The 18236-nt window shown below is 34.1% G+C and overlaps 1 pseudogene; it reads left to right on the forward strand.

Moving 5' to 3' along the window:
- Positions 1 to 314: 314 nt before the first annotated feature.
- On the forward strand, positions 315 to 4901 carry LOC105781042 (UPF0481 protein At3g47200-like; annotated as a pseudogene).
- The last annotated feature ends 13335 nt before the right edge of the window (positions 4902 to 18236 follow it).

The raw sequence follows: 18236 nt of genomic DNA on the forward strand, positions 1-18236 counted from the left end.
TTTCATAGAGTTCAGCTAGATTTTGTGGCTTGTTATTTGTGAACGAATACTGAATATGCTCATTCAACACACCCATGATGAAAGCATCAATGGCCCTCCGATCTTCCAAATTTTTTGTATTTAAGGTCATTACATGGAAACATTTTATGTACTCTTGTAAAGGTTCTCCCTCTTTCTACTTAATTGACATTAATTCCATTGGCGTACTTTTTATTATCTTGTAAGTGCAAAATCTTCCTAGAAAAATCTGACCTAGCTGCGTGAAGCTCCTAACAGAGCCTTGTGGCAAAGATAGATACCAATCTTTAGCACTTCCCTTAAAGTAGTAGAGGAAACCTTGCACTTTGTAGTATTCGAAGCTCCTAGGACATTCATATAGTTATTGTATTGCATTAAATGTGCTCACGGGTCCCTTATTCCCTTAAAGACTTCCTTTGGCACCTTAAACTCCAGGATAAACCTATAGTTGCAATTTCTAGAGCTAAAGGATTGTTAGAACAAAAAACCTAATCCATATCTTGAACGTATGGCTGTAATGCCTGGACGTCCCAACACAAAGCGTCCAACCTTCTGTTGCCATGACCTTGCGTACATTTCATAGCCCTCTTCCTACAGGGGCATGGTGTTATCATGATGACTTGAATGAACTGATTGCATTTTTTGCACCATCTCCTCATTCTGCTTGAGCTACTCTTGGTAAAAAAGTTGTTGCTGCCCATATCTGGTGTTTTGCTGGGACATCTGCTCCTTTAAAAGGTGTAGCTGCTCTTGTATTCGTACGAGATATTGTTGGAGAGTCTCCTGGTTAGATGGGTTGGAAATTTCTCAATCAGACGAAAAATTGAGGTTGAAAGCACGGTGGGTTTCCTACTGATCTGAGTTGCCCAAGTTTTTAGGCCAGTTTGCGAACCAATTCACGAAGAGATCAAGTTCATCGAAATTATGTGTCAATCTGAAAAAGGTATGTTGGGGGATCTCTCATTTGGGTGAGCCATATCAGTCTGTGTTCAATCTGAAAGCTAGAAGTGTGTCTACACTCACCACACCAATTGTTGATGGCTTTTCTCTCAATCCCTTATCATGGAGGTTATTCTTCAAAATTTTAAGGTACGATTACTTGATGTGACGTGCTAGGGGTAACTAAATGACATGCATAATGACACATTTTCCCTTTTAGGCTCGACACGTATCCTTAGAGATATCCTTGTTGAGATCCCGTAGTGTGCGGGACCATGCTGTGAGGTGCTAAGCCGTTGTAGAAAGGTAGGGAGCTGGTAAGTTGACGAATTGCTGGGGTGGCGAGTTGCTAGAAAGTGATGAGCTGCTAGAGGGCGAGCTAGTTTGGGTCAACATATCGGATCTCAGACTAGGTCATTATATATTTTATAGCACTATATAAATTTATATTGAAGCTTGAGGTTTATATTTAAAGATTCCTAAAAGTCTTGTACCAAAGTTGAAAATTTAAAATATATGTTTTAACAAGGACTAAAATCAATAGCAAATAATGGGCAAGATTTCATTTTTATTTTATTTTTCAAACAAAAATTATAACTTCAATAATCACCATATCTTAAGTTTTTTAATTGTTTATATATTTAATTAGTTTGTCTTCTTTGTTTTTGAATGTTTTGAAATAAATTAATTTGTAGTGCTTTCATTGAAGTTGATTTTGACATAAAACAAAATCAAAAGAATCTGATTATTTAAACTAAATATTTTATCAATTTTGTAAATTTTAGTGATTAAAGCTATTGAAAGTTTTAGATTTAGGATTAAGTTGATGGAATGTATAAATATTAGAGGTTAAATTTGATATTAGACTAATAAAAGAAGTTCATGTAAACTAATAAGAAAGTGATTAAAATATTTAATTTTAAAATTAAATTATAAAATTAAATAATTAAATAATTAAATGTCTAAAGTAGAATGAATTATATAGCGAGTATTATTGTAATTTACATTAACCTAGAAAGTGTACGAAATTTGGAAGATGGCACTATTTAGGAAATTATTCCATAAACGGATGTCCAGTTTTCCATTTGTTTGTTAGTTGAAAACAAGGAAAAATAAAGTGGTTAATGCTGAACTCTTTTTATTATATTATTATGAAAAATTTTAATTTTTAATAATTTTTATATTATTAATATATAATTTTGTAATTTTGTTATTCTGAATCTCAAATTCGAACACGAACTTTAAATCACGAACTTCGAACTCTAAACTTGAAACTCTAATCTCGAATTTGAATCATTTGAGTTTGGGATTTAAAATTCGAATTCAGGATTCGAGTTTCTGAGGTTTGAATTCATAGTTTTGAATTTGAGGTTAAAGATTCGGAGTTTAAAGTAAAAAATTATTAGAATTATGTGGAAGAAAATTAAAAAAATAGAAAATGGTTATAAATGATGTGATGGAAATTACTTATAGATAAATTCAGGATTCATCAAGGCTGTGAAAATGTTGAGCCGTCACAAACTGATTTATTGTTTATTGGGGAGAGGAAATTTGACGTGTAAATTGTGGGGGCTTAAGCTTTGGCCTCCAGGGAACATGGAGTTTGTTGAAAGGTTCAGAGAGTGACACGTGGAACATTAAAGTGGAACTTAAATTTTGTTTACTTGATAATTTCATTGATTAAACAAAGCATATTATATTTTGTAAAGGAGAAGACGAGTTTAAATTTTTAAAAATAATATTAATGGAGCAGGAAATAAAAAATCTCGAATATAAACAATAAGTGGAATATAGAAGATAAAAAGAGAGAGTTAAATCTGATTTTGTTTTTATGAGCAAAATACTTTGGTTTGCAAGCAAAGAGAAAAGTGAAGAGTAGAATCCAGAAGTTAATTTTTTAAAAAAGAAATCACAACAATATTAATAAAATTCACTTTTTACAAGCCAGGAAGAAAGGCGGGAAGAAGAAATATTAAAAATTAGGCATGCTTTAACTTTTGCTTTTATCTTTATAATATTTTATTCTTTTGACACCCCAATAGTTTACACTTGGGACTATCTCAAACTTAGCTCCAGAACATATAACCATGCTTATTTATATCTATATTTCTTTTACTTTGTTAGATCACCATGGATTTTTCCAACTACTCAAACTCAATTTCCATCACCCTTGTGTTTGCAGATTTTAGGACTGAAACCTGCACAACCTGAACTCTCTTTTCTGCTTTGTTTTTTCCATATTAATTCTAGACATTTTTCCTTCTTCTTTTGATATCTGTCACTTTTGTGTTTTGTCTGAAGAAAGGAAGGGGAAAAGAATATGAACATCACCAACATAAAAGCATTGGATGGAAGATCAGATCATGTTGTTTGTATGGATTGTCCTACTGAATCTGTGGCATCTTCCCTGGAAAATATGATGGTGGGTAGTAATTTTCTGCCATCTACATGTTGCATCTTCAAGACACCAAGCATACTTTACAGGCACAAAGAAGAAGCATACATCCCCAATGCATTTTCATTCGGGCCCTTTCACCATGGCAAACCGAACTTGACTGAGACCGAAAAGATCAAATCCAAGTATCTGCAATGCCTTATCGCTCGATCACATTCACCGGAAGCGAGGTTGAAGCAGTGCATTGATGTCATCAAAGAGGTCGAGGAAGAGGCTCGGGCATGTTATGCAGGTACAATCGGTTTCAGCCACGATGAATTTGTGAAAATTTTGGTGCTTGATGCGTGCTTTATTGTTGAGCTGTTCCGCAAGGATGCTAACTTGGTGTCCAAAGATGACGATGACCCTGTTTTCACCATGTCATGTATGTTGCAGTACTTGTTTCATGATTTGATTTTGCTAGAAAATCAAATACCGTGGCTAGTGCTTGAACGCATATTTAGCTTGACTGCTAGTCCAAATGAAGCCAAGTCTCTTGTTGGACTTACCCTTCAGTTCTTTAGTAACATTTTCTCATCTGATGAACATTCCATTGAACCTCACCTTTTTGCCAACCAGGAAATCAAACATATTCTAGACTTATTAAGGAAGTCATTGATTTTACCATACAGTGGTGAAGATAGCCAGCATTGCTTGGGGTGGCAACCCTTTCCTTCTGCCACAAGTATTAAAGAAGCCGGAATTGAGTTTCGAAGAGTTTCATCGAGTAGCATCTTGGATATAAGGTTTAGATGCTGATCCAAGAAACCACAGAAACCATCTTCAGGAATCTGATTAGTTTTGAACAATGTTACCCAAATTGTAGTCCTAGAGTCGCATCTTATGTCATTCTTCTAAGTAACCTCATTAACACTTCCAAGGACTTGGACATACTTTGTGGTACCGGAATTATCGACAATTGGCTGATTCCTGAAGACTCGACCAAGTTCTTTAAGGCCTTATATCATGATTCTTATGTGAAAGAGTTCCATTATTTGAGGCTTTGTGAGAATGTGAATGGATATTGTCATCAATGGCGGTCTAGATGGAATGCTTTTTATAAGCATAACTATTTGGGTAAGCCATGGGCTATTGTTTCTGGATTTGCTGTGGCTACCTTTTTGATCCTCACCTTCATACAAACCTACTACATCGTCTTCAAATAAGATCAGGTCTTTCTCAAGGGCTTGGAACATGTTTTATGTAAGAGTAACTGAATTTCTATGTTCATGAAAAAAGTTAATGTTTGTAAAATGTAAAAAGGTAATAAATGTGTATGTGTGTTTCTTGAGTCAATGGCTGCCTCTGCTACTAGGAACATGTGTAAACCCAGCCTTTTTGCTTTTGTTTTGTTTTTTTTTTTTGTAAAATCATATTTGAGTGAAAATGTAAACTTGGAGTGAATGTGTACTTGTAGCCTGTTTTCCTGTGCAAGAAAATATTAGATTACAAAAGTCTTGTTAGATGACAACTTAATTTTTGTATTTAACGTAAGAAGTTCAATGAAAGAAATGCAGACAATTGATATATTTTTCAACTTCACATTATATTCAATTTTGCTGTGCGGCTTGTAACCTGCAAATCCAACCTACACCTTTCTTGTTTACCCCCTTAAAAATTTGGTTTAATCCTTTAAAAACTACAAAGATATAGACTATTAAAATGGCGAACTTGCATTTTTACTATTGTAAAAGTTATAATTTAATTTTTCCCAGGTGACCAACCACTCCCTCCCTTTCGGAACAATAACTCCCTTGGGTGGTTTACTGGTTTTGATGGCTCCTCCAGACAAATCCCGTGGTGGTAGCAGCGGGTCTTCCATTTTGGGATGGTTTGAGCCTTTTCTTTTTGCCGTGAGGCTTGCTTGAGTTGTTTTAGCTTGCTTCTTTCTCTCCTGGTATGGGCTTTTTGCAGAGGAGGGCCTGATGCTGTACAACGTCTCCATGGAAGTCTCCTGTTGCAGGATGAGAGTTGGTTGTTGCGGTTACAAATGTTGGATGGTTGGGCAGTGCCACTGCCTCCCTAGGCATTGGATTTTATTTTTTTAATGTGTTTTATGCTTAGTTTTTCCTTGTTTCTCTTCGTTCTTTGTTTGCCTGTAAGTTAGACTTCCTTGCATTTGTTCTGAATGGCCTAGGGCTTGAATTCAGGAGATTTTCGCTTCCATAAGAGCAAAGGATTCCATCATTTCATACGAAGATCTATATGAAAAGCAAATTGGTTATGAGTTCTTTTTACAACATAAAGAAGAAAGAAAGCAACCACGAAATTTTATCATTACAGCTATTGCGCAAATGAAAAACACAACTCTTTATTGCAATAATACAAACAAGACCAAAGGCGACGCTATTCATATTAATAATCAACACTGCTGTCAACCATAACGCCCAAGAAAAACCTCACGGTGGTAGCTTTCTAGCACTACTCTCACGTGTTAGCTCTATGATTATTCTAGCCACTTAAGGCCCCTCTAATCAGCCTTCAACAACCATTGTTGGAAAAAAGTCATTGAAGGCCTCTCTAGTAGTGACCTCAGCAGTAGTTGCAGCCACACCCTCTGTCTTGTTAACGGTAGATCCACCTTTCAAAGTCACGGTAAGTAGTGGACAACAGGGGTAGGGGAGAAGAGCCCTTTAGTGGCAAGCCTTAACCCCCTGAGCATAGACGATAATAGTTTTGGCCTGAACCTTTTTTTGCTTAGGCCCCTTAGAATTTCCAACCCTTTTTCGGCTAATGCCTTCATTGGCACTCCTTAAGACAAAGTCCATGAAACTAGCATTCATTTATTTAGGAATAGCATTTGAAGTTTCTGCAAACTTAAAACAATAGTTCAAAACAATAAACTATTGAAGAAGATAACTATGGAAGATAAAATGGGCAACTAATATGTCTAACTTTTTCTAGATGACCCTTCCAACCTAAGTTTGCCCATTTATTTTGTTGCTTAAGATACTCTTGAAGGATAGATGAGTTCATGGCCACATCTAACGAAGGGACATCCAAAGAAGTCTTCTCTTTATCTAAAGGGAGTTCAATTACAGGGATTGAACTATCATTAGACATTTCCTGACCTAAGGGTTGTGAGGGGAAGGTACAACAATCAGTTTGCAAGCCATGTATCATCAGCAACAACAATGTTAATGCCTTCAAAATTGGCAAGCTCAAAGGACTTAGGCCCTCCACTACTCATTCCTTCCTTTTCATCGAGGATCTCAACCACCCTCTAGACATCACCTTCATTTTCCCTTCCCCCTTCCTCACCCATTGAAGCTTCTCTAGTCAACACAGGTTCAACAACTTCGAGTACTCCTCATTTATGGTCCGAATATAGACCATAATGGACAATGAACATTTAGGGCTTAAGCACCAACCCTAACAAAATCTGAGCCAAGCATGATTGTAAGGGAACCTCCCATCCTTGTACAAAAACCTTAGCCTAAGCAGTTGCTTTTACAACCATTCGAGTTGATCCCAAACAACCCGTACCTCTGTAACGCCCTATAACTGACCCAATCGCTAGGTCCAAGTAAATCAATCCAAGTATATTAACAAAATACTTAATTTAATTAGATACTTAAACAATTCTCAAATTTTGAAATTTGAGTTCCACAAAAAATCTTATCATAAAAATGATAAATTCTTTCAAAGTTGAAATATTATTAAGTCTAACAATTATTTACAAATTTTAAATTAAAACTTGATACAAATGTTTCTGACATAGTCCTTGAGGCGTGGCCTCTAAGGGTGCCTCTCTACATACATGAAACAGTTACCGCCCCCAACAACTGCATCTGACGACATTTGGCTTGGTCCCTCCACTCAATCCCCGAGTCTTCATTTACCCTACATACAAGCAGTAGATCTCATAAGTTCGGAAGGACTTAGTGAGTTCCTGTACATTGATGTACACATAAAACTTCTTGAAATGTAGAAAAATGAAATTTTGTGCACAAACGTAAACTCCCTGTTTTTCACTAGGAGAAATTGTAAACTTCGTGGGTGTAATCGATGCCTTGTTTCCTCTAAGCTAACTGTCGGTGGACATAAACTCCAGCCATAGCTAAGTTCTATCAAACCTTGCCTCTTATGACTCTTGACCTTGTTTAACGTTATCCCAATTTTTTTCCTTGTACCTTCCATTATATGTCTTATCCTTGAATACCCGTGTTTGCTATCACGGATTGGCAACACTTATTGGTGTTTTAACCAAGACTTTGCCACAACTATGGATCCCTTTAATCCATTCTGAACCCCATAATGTTCAATCGTACTATTTCAACGGTAATGTGCTTTTCAATTCATCCTATGCTTGATCCCTTTTTGGAATCAAGTCTCTTTCTAAAATCCTCATTTGTAGATTTAAACTTGAAACTTGGTTGATTGAGTTAACTCTCCCTTGTTTTATATTCCATGGAAGACTCGAATTCGCAATGTAACCTTAAAGTAATTTGTTCACCTTAGTCTAAAATTTTTAAGATACCCTAATTAATGGATAGTTCCTAGCAGACTATCTGCTGCCTAGGTATCCCCACATGGTCTTCTCTGCGCTAAATACTTCTAATGGATTTTCATTTCTTCCTTTCGTGGAATTTCTTGATTGATGGTCTTACAACCTTTTCCGCGCTACAAGATCTTATCTTGGCATTCTCTTTTTTCGTAGATCTCTGGTGGACTTATCACTTAGACTGTTTGCTAGATCTGCATCTTTGACTCACTTATTGTACCCAATGTTATATTAACTGCCAACCACTGGCGAACTAATAATGATGGATACTCCATACATCGAAGAGGGTATCACTTCTATTACCTATGCTTGTTAAGACCATAAATACCAATTCTTTTTTCTGCCACTATTTTGTGGATTCCCTTATTATCAGGCTTACTTGCACTTTGGACACTTCTAACAACTTTTATTCTCTTCTTAGTTTGGCAGATTCTCTTACTATTCTGTTTACCCGCGTTCTCAGATGCACCGTATTTATTCAATTGCACTACTCACCACTTGAGTCATATAGTGGTTTCCCTTTTTATGCCCTATCATTTTTCTGGTTCACCTCCCTCGAGGACTTCCTTTGTTGCCATAGCCCAATTATGGTTTTACATAATATGGTCCCATATTTACAGTTCTGGCGGACTCCATATGTTGCCATAGCTCAGCTATAGTCTTACACAATATGATCTCATGTTTACTGTCCTGGTGGACTTTCGATTCCGAGGAATCAATAAACCTCTTTCGAGGTGTCGTCCCGTAGGACCTATAAATTACCATCGCGGTGTTACTCCATAGAGTTGATAAATCATCATCACAGTGTCGCTCTAGTGAGTCAATCAATAACGGTCATCGGGGTGTCGCTCTATAGAGTCGACCGGCCATCGTCATAGTATCGCTCCAGTGAGCTAGTAGATACCATTCCTCGATGACGCCCAAACCCCATTAAATCCCTATTTCAATTCGCCCATTCCTCCAATACACCATTTATTCCTATCTTCATCTAACCTATCATGGTAAATTCCTCCGTACTCCTCATACAATATAATCATGCATAATGCTCATGTCATTACACTTATTACTATATCATACCGTTCACAATTAAGAACTTTTTAAATTCATATACATTGAGTGACCAACGTACACGTTTACATGGTTATTATTCATACTTAGCATACTTATTTACCATTTCTATACATAACATAGTTTCAAACAAGCTCAAACACAGATCGTTCAAACTATGCATTATCAACGATAAACCCAAGGCTAAAACACAGAAACTCACTTGAACTCCTTTATCCTCATTAGCTTAGCTTTTCCAAATATCGGAGCCTCCATCGTCTTGACAGCTAACCACGACAACCATATATTGGTTAAATAAAAGTCATTCAAACCTTAAAGCCCAAAACCCATTTTACAGAATCTTAGTAAGAAATCCTTACTCTCACATTTCCCCAAATCCACAAGTATAGAAAGATAATAAAACTTACAAGTTTTTTCATTTCTTTACTTCCAAACTTAAATTCACACGTTCACTACTCCATGTAGGGCTCTCCTAAGTTTTTCTCTTATTCGAAATTACTGAAGAAGACAATATAAGGAAGAAGAAAGTTATAAAATAATTGAGGAAAATTCATTTCTCCCTCACACATATATACATACATCTTAATTTAGCACAGTCTCCATAATCCCTCTAGCCATCCGTTGCTAATTATTCTATCCCTCACTAAGGAACCGGTCAATTCCAACCCAACCAGACCAGGATTAAAATCTAATTATTTGCCTGATAGTCACAAAATTTTCCAAAATTTCCAGTAGAGTCCACTAACTCACCCTTTTGTTTGATTAACTCTCAAAACTCCTTTAAATTCGAGTCCTCAAAGAAACCTGAGTGCAACAACCTCTATACCTTTCAAATGTTGATGTCATGGGGTACAACGATGAGATTCCCCTTTCATAAATGATCGAACTATCTTAGGGCACCCTTATAACCATCTAAGGAGGGTTTGATTGCACATATGTCATCTAGAGGTATATTCTACACAGTTAGGAAAGCAAAGTCTTCCCAAAATTCAACTATACTAGGATGTACTTGTTCTTGTCCAAACTCAAGTTATTGGTCTTCCCCCTCCCAAAAAAAAAATTATCTACAGTTAGCCTTTGATGTTTTGTGAAACACAACAGTCTAGGGTGTGTGGTCTGGTATAATTGTATAAGGTTATAGAGGTTTTGGAAGGCTCTCATATGAGCAATCTCCCTTTGTTTGTAGTAGAGGATCAAATACCTCATAATTATCCACCAAGTAGACCTCACAAGCTATTTGGAGACTATGCCATAATAGTTGAGATCTATTCAAATGAAGGGATGAACAGGAAAATGGAACCTGCCTCTAACACATAGAATAACAGGTTAAAATCCCTTTGTCATGCTTATGCTCACTCACTACACTTAGGGCATACTCACGATAGAGAAACAACCATTTTATCTCATTCTTGGTAGCAATGCATTTGAATAGCCTTTTAACCACCATTTTCTTCATCATATTTAAAGCCCACTTTGGCTTCCTAATCTATCGTAATTTGACATGTCAAATTAAGCTTTCCATAACACTCGGGGACATTACTCTCAAGCAATTTATGATTCTTTTACATACTTTTGTTGAATTTTAGTTTTTATCATTAAAAATCATTTTTTTTAGTTTTAATCCTTCTGAGACCCAAATTAGTAAAATGGTGCCATGGGGAACCTAACGATGTGTTTGAGTTGGTGTACGGAGACGAAAATGGCCTGATCTTGAGGCAAACAACATTCAACGTGGGTGTCCCGGTAATGATGCTATGGATGTCGTGACACTGAGTCCCTTTGCCTTAAGGGTGCAGGACATCAACAAGAAACCAACCTAGACCGGACTATCGACAAAGTTGCAACATTAATCCCAACGTTGCAAAATTAGGCTTTTGAGGATGCGATATCATTGAAATTTGTGAAGTGAAGAAATCATGGTCATCACTAGGGATGTCGTGACATCGGTCAGTGGATGTCGTGACATCGAGAACCCCTAGAGCCTCAATTATGCCACTGTCGAAGGTGTTGTGACACTGAAGCTTGGATGTCGTGACACCGCTGCCTGGTAGAGAGAAAATTACTGTAGGGGTAGTCTTTTGTCCAACACAAACCCAAGTCAAAACACACATTTTAAGGGTAAATTTGTCAATGCAGGGTTGAATTTCTCAACTGTTAAAAGACCCTTTTGGTTGTTAGCTTAAAAGAGCCAACTTTCTTTGATCTTTTTAGCTTAGTTGTTAGTTTTTTTTTCTTTATTTTTAGGTTTAGGTCATTTTCTTTTCTGAGCTTAGCTGGTGTGGTTGGTAGTTTAGTTAGATTTTTTTTACTGTAGCTTGTAACTTCTTTTGCAATTTAATACTCAAGCTAACTTTTTATTTTGATTCCTATTCAAATCCGTTAATATATTTTATATTTTTTATTTTGATGGAGACTGTAGGTCTTGCTTAGGAACCTTCTTGTTGGAAAATTGGGTTCGAAAAATGCAGCAGAAGATAGGTTTATGGGAAAACTAGAGTTTTAAATTGTTTTCCAAAAACAATAACTTGGTTGTGCTATCTAAAGTACTAAACACTTAATCATAATCGTACCTTTATGATTCGTTTAGAATGAATGCTTCGACTGAGTAGTCTTTTCCGCTATCCTCAAGCTCACATCTATCAAGTGTGAGCTCATTTCGAATCAGAAAATTTTTCACAAAATTACCAGTGGGAAAATTTTATAATTTCTCTAAATTTCTGGGATCAAGTTGTAAATAATAAGAATATCTCTATAATTTTCTGAAATAATTTTTTCAGAGAATTTTTTCTCTACAACTTTTCTTGAATTCAACTTATGAGAATAATGATTCATGCTCTCTTTATATAGGGAGAATTTAAAGAGAGTTCAAGTAGGATTATAATTAATCACATTAATATTAAATTAATAAAATATTATCTAGATAAATATTAAATTAATAAAATACTATCTAGATAAATATTAAATTAAATTTAATATCTTATTTTAATATATAGATAAATCTTAAATTAAATTAAATATTAAATTTATTAAAACAATATTATCTTTGGAAAAGTTAATTTGAAATCAAGTTACCCGGTAGAGTCCCACTAGGATTCTAATTTTTCCACTCTCTACCACCGAAAAACCACTGCCACTAACCATCTGTCGATCGTTGGATTGTCGCCGTCGCAGCTGCCATGCTCGGCGGTGCCATTATTGGCGCAACTCCCTCGGTACCTCAAACCGTTGTCGCTTTGCCTGAATGGGCTTGACCAGTTCAAATGCTGCCAGTGCAGTCAAGGCTAATGACTACCCGGCCGGTTCAATTCAGCCACCGATTGGACCATCGACCAATTTTCATACACAGGGCGCGATTCAACAAGTTTTTGGGATTGGATCTCGAGTTTTGGTTCTTAGGTTTAATTTTCGATCTTGAGTCCAATTTTCAAGTTCAATTATCCATTGGGCCAATTGTCTGACTTGAAAATTAATTTCCAAAAATATCGTATTTATTTTAATTAATTTGATTAATTTAATTTTACTTGATTAAAATTAATTTTCTCAAAAATAACTGAGATTTTCCAAATTAATTTTTCAAGAAAATTTTTTAATCAAATTCTCTAACTGAATAATTCACACGACCACCTAATTTAATTCTATATTGAATAAATCGAGTCAATTAAATTATTTCCAAAGTTATAGAATTTTCTTCTAATTCAAATGCAATCCGATCGAGCTTTTGTTGAGCTAACGGAGGGACCAATCAGACATATACATTTAGTCTCAAGCAATTACAATTATGTCCAGAAACATCTTTCCGATAATTCACAATTTACTTAATCATGTAGTCAGTATACAAGAAGCATCATGATTGAAAACTCCTTATTATTTACTTTTTACGAAAACAATTCATCCAATTGTTTTATCCAATGACCCTGCCATGTGTGTGTTACCCTCATATGATATCCTTGATTCCTTTGAGTTAAATCCATTCAGTGAATACAATCCTATTTTATCTCATTGTCACCATCGTGTTTTCTTAATGATTATTATTATCACTGTCAACTAATTACAGTGATAAATTGTTTGTATGAGAACAAGCAACCTGTGGTCACGTTCCATATTTATCAATCCATATAAGGCCAATGAAAGGATTTCATTAACTCTTTAATCGAGTTATGAATTCCATTGTTGCTAGTAAAGTCATGCCACACGCAAGTCATGTATCCAACATACCAACTATCGTCTCGATCATCATTAGAGCATAAGACTCCACTTATATCAAAACACATGAATTGCATATGCATGGTCAGTGACTAACTTAGGATTTAGGTTAGTCACACCATGAACATCACAAGTGAATCAATTCAAAAAAATATTTAGAATTAATTCAACTTGGGTCCAGTCCATTGTATCATTCTTTCAATGAGTACTTCTATGTCTCTACTGTAAAGTCAACTGCTACGGTAGCCAATACTATAAATCTCCCTAATTGGAATTGTAGACGACATAATAATCCTTCTAAGTATTTGAATCAAATGATCACTTTGATTCTTTTACACGATTACGAACATGTTTAGATCATCTACTGAAGTAAGTTGTCTTTCTCGCAATGTAAACGTTCTTACAGTGCCACTTATCATTTGTTTGAACTTAGACAATCAATGTGCTAATATTTGCTTGTCACAATTTCGCTATGTATGCAAAATATGAAAGACAAAAACACAAAAGATATAATAGTGAAATGTGAAATTAAATTTATCTATTTATTCATTGTTCAAATACATAGAAAATAGTTACATGTTTACTATAATATGAACACATTTCCCAACACTTCTCCCATTCAATCTTTTAAAAACATGCAATGTTTTTAATGTCCAGTTTCAATCATGAATGATTAATATATGCATGACAAATACATGTGATATTCTTTCCTTAAACCATATGGCATGTTTATCATACATATGCACGAACATAAATTCCTAATCAAATAAATATCATCATGCTATTACATATAAAAACATAAAATTTAAATGACCCTGATAAGCCAAACTTTCCATAATTCCATCTTAAAAAAAATAAAATTGCAAAATTCACCCCAAAGCATATTTTAGGTCTTTTGTTTTGCCACCACAAGCTTCCGTTACGATACTGATTCATATTGTTGTCATCACTATTTTTCCACTGTTGTTTCTATGTCGTTGCTGTTATTATAGTCGACCTTCCGCTGGCCTCTACTAGGCTACTGTCAAATCACCATTGTCGGCCATCGTTGGCCGCCACTAGCCATCGTCGTTGGACCACCAACACACTTCTGCTGTCAGATCATTGTCAGTCTACTGCTGGTTTGGCTAAGTCGGGTTTGCATCTTCTCGATCAACCTGGATGTGTTTTGGTTTTTCAGGTTTTGTCGAAAAATATTGGTTACATAGGTCTTATGTCTGTTTCGAGATCACATAATTTATTCTAAAATAACAATATAAAATCTTGCGTGGAGATGATTGGAAACTAAAAAATATATAGAATTTTTTCGCACTTTCTAATTGACAATTCTTGCAAATTATGAGCTCTTCTCAACATATTTTTTTATAATTTTATTACAAAATATCTAAATTGGATAAATTAGAGACAAATTTATATTTTTAATTATTTTTATGCCAAGCTTATAAAATTATGCCAATTTTCAACAGTTTTATGCAATGGAAGAAAAACTAGTTTCAGAATTCACCATTGGGAAGATCAAATTGTTATAATTCCTTCGCAACATGATACAAATTTCAATCGGGATGATTAAAATTGGACAACTTGATGCGGAGAAAAAAGGCCCAGAATATTCATTTGAAAAGGACTTATCCAAAACGAAGGAGAGCAGCCGAAATCGTCCCAAATTACTACCCAAATAAACTATTTTAAGCTAATTCCAATAATTAAAAAAATAACCCCTAAACTTCTCATTATAACCATTCTAACCCTTCCACTTTTCAAGCACATAGCTATTTTTAGCAAGACCATTCAAAGCCATTCTCTTACAATCAAGGGCCGACCATGGGAAGAGAAAATCAAAGCTCTCCCATGCTATATTTAGTCATCCCATGCCATTATAACTAGCCACCCTCATTGCCTTTCAAAAGCAAACAATTCATTCACCTCTCATCAATTTCTCCCATTTGCTTCTCATTCTTTCCCTTTCCTATTTTCGATTGCTTCTCTCTTGAAAAAGAGTTTTACAAGTCATTGGAGAAGCAACATTGAACATCTTGGAGGCCTTTAATTGATAGAACAAAGCATAAGGAAGAAAGGGGCACACACTAGTCTGACTTCGGAGAAACAACGACTTTCTCTTCTAGTCCTTTTTCTTTATTCTTTTTAATTTTTTTTGAGATTATGAACATGTTTGCTAATTTTTTTATGCTTCTGATTTAATTAAAATGACTTAAATTGTGTTCGTGTTAGGTTGATCATATTCTGCCCGCTTAAATTATTAAAATTATGTTTTGATGTTATAGGCGTTGGCTAGTTGTTCATTTAGATAAAAGCACGTTTATGTTATTCTTGCATTATAATTGTAAGAATGCAAATGAATTAATTATTTAATCAGATTGAAATTATAATTAATTGACACACCATCTAAATGGTGCATGTTTAATCTTTTGGGATAAATTAGATTAAATGAGTGATAGTATTGGCATATATTATTGCTTTGCATACCCTAAAGTTTGATGTGATTAAATCAGTATAAGTATAGAAATATATTGTTACTTCACTATCTCTTATGTCGCTTATGAAAATTATTTAATTAATTTAACATAGACATATGTTAGAGAGGTTCAATAATTTTATAAGTAAGACTGCATCGGTTAACAAAGAACCAAGTTGCCATGGAATTATCGTAACATCATGAACATTGTTTTAATAATTTCGAGTTAAAGAATAAGGTTAATCTAATACAATTATGTCATATTGATTAAACTCTTAAAAATCTTGTATTTATCTTGTGTTACAATTTAATTTAATTTATATCATTTACCTTGTGTTACATTTTGTTTAGATAATAGCATAGCTCACTCCTTTTAAATATTTTTCCATCACCAAATTGTTAAAGTCTTACACAAAAGTGTGTTTTTCTATATAGTCCTGTGGAAACAATACTCAATTCTTATCACTTTATTACTTGCCCTAATTGTGTACATTTGCACATTTTCTTCATTCCAATGATAGTCCACGATATAATTTATAAATTCCCAAATATTAATAATAATTACATTTAATTTTTAGGAATCACAACTTTGACAAAGTTATTTTATCATATAAAATAATAAAATAATAACATACATTCATTCATATACATTCCCCTAGACATGCATATAATTACAAGAATGTCACATTTTGTCAAAATTAATCACACATGAAAAAGAGAGAAAATTTCAGTATCGATTTGTACTATAAACATAGAACAAATTGGCTGTGATATTAATTGTTGGAAAAATTCCGATTCAAAAATGGTTTTGCTGCACATTAGAAAATTAAAATTTTAAAAATCGAGCAGATTTGTGATATTTATAATAATAAACCCTTTATCAAAATTGCACATGTGTTTTCGGCTAGATGGATCCTTATCATTCCCGAATTTCAACTGAATAGCCTTTTTCGCTATTCTCGTACCACAAATTGCTTCGACCGTGGGCTTGAACCAATTGAAATTAAACATAAAACCAAAAATTATTTACTGTACTTTCTATTGGAAAACAAATCTCTCTTCAATAGAAACCAATAAAATTTTTATTCTAGAAAATATAATTTATTCTCACTATTTTCGGCCAGAATGACAATATCTCAAAGTTGTATATTTAGCCCTATCGATTTCATCTATTTATAGGGAGAAGAAATGAAACCCTTGTTGAATTAGTAGATGTCTATTTCAATAGAAAAAACAAAATCCTAATCGAACTAAGATTAATGGGGGGTGACAACCCTAGTTAAAGATATTGTCATCCTTAATATTAGCATGAGGGGCTTTTTGGGCCTCTCTCGTATCGGGTGTAATTATAAATACTTCCTGGACTTTTAACCCAGTACTTTATAATTCAATCCAACTCAATATTTGTTTTCTATTTCCCAAAATAAACATCATAAATTAATTTAAATAAATAAATAAATTTCCTAATTAAATAATTTTCTTAACTCGATTTTAATTCCATTAAAATCATGATAATTTTATCATAAAAGAATCTATGAGAAAGTATATTTAATATTTCTACATTCAATGGAGTCACTATGACCAATTAATTTAATTCCATTTTTGAGCTTCAATTAATCAATTAAGTAATTAATAATTCAAAAAACCATAAAATAAATTTCAAGTCATTTCCATTTAGAGAAAACCACATTCAATTTCGAATGTTTCCCATTTCTCTAATTTTATCATTTCTATTCATTTGATTCAACATGCAATTCATTTCAGGTTTCAATGAGGTAGTGAAGGGTCTGATTGGACATATGTGGTTAGGGCCCAAATGATTTCTAATTAAGTTCCAACTTTTCGCTTATTAATTATAAATGCATTTAGTCACAACGTCTTTCCACTATTGTATCATGAATGTGCTTTCCACTATAGCAACTCGATCAATACTCGCCCAATGACCTTGTCATAAGTGTATAACCCTTATAGGATATCCGTAATCTCTTTGGGATAAATCTACTCTCTGATGTCTACTAAACTAACTAATAAATTGACTAAGGCAAGTGCACCTATCAATTAATAGTATAGTTAGAGTGAACACATATATCGTTCCCTCGAGGACTACAATTACTAGTAATAATTGTCTTCCTATTATTTAACCTAATAATTCAAAAGATTGATTAAAACTAAAATTAACTAACGAATGCGTCAAAGAAATAAAACACAAAAACAATCAAATATCAACCAAGTGACAAAATAATAACTAGGTAAGAATCCACCTAGACTTCTTCTATAATTCTCAATCTAATATATGCAATTTCCGTAGAAATCCCTAATTTATGCTAACATCTCTTTCGAGCATAAGAGCAACTAACTCTTAGGTTGATTAATTGAAATTTCTTTCTAATTAAAACCTTTATTATTGCATTAATTCGCTCTATGGATCCCCTATTAGATTTGAATCTAATTCGGTAAATTTATATCGTCCTATTTCTAGGATTACATACAACTCCATTCAATTATGTAAGATCTAATCACAAGATAGGTCTATTCTACCTCAAACTTATGCACATCAAACATGGATTAATACTCTAGAATTATTAACCCAAGAACAA

This window comes from Gossypium raimondii, chromosome 4 (assembly GCF_025698545.1).
Source record: "Gossypium raimondii isolate GPD5lz chromosome 4, ASM2569854v1, whole genome shotgun sequence".
Lineage (NCBI taxonomy): Eukaryota > Viridiplantae > Streptophyta > Magnoliopsida > Malvales > Malvaceae > Gossypium > Gossypium raimondii.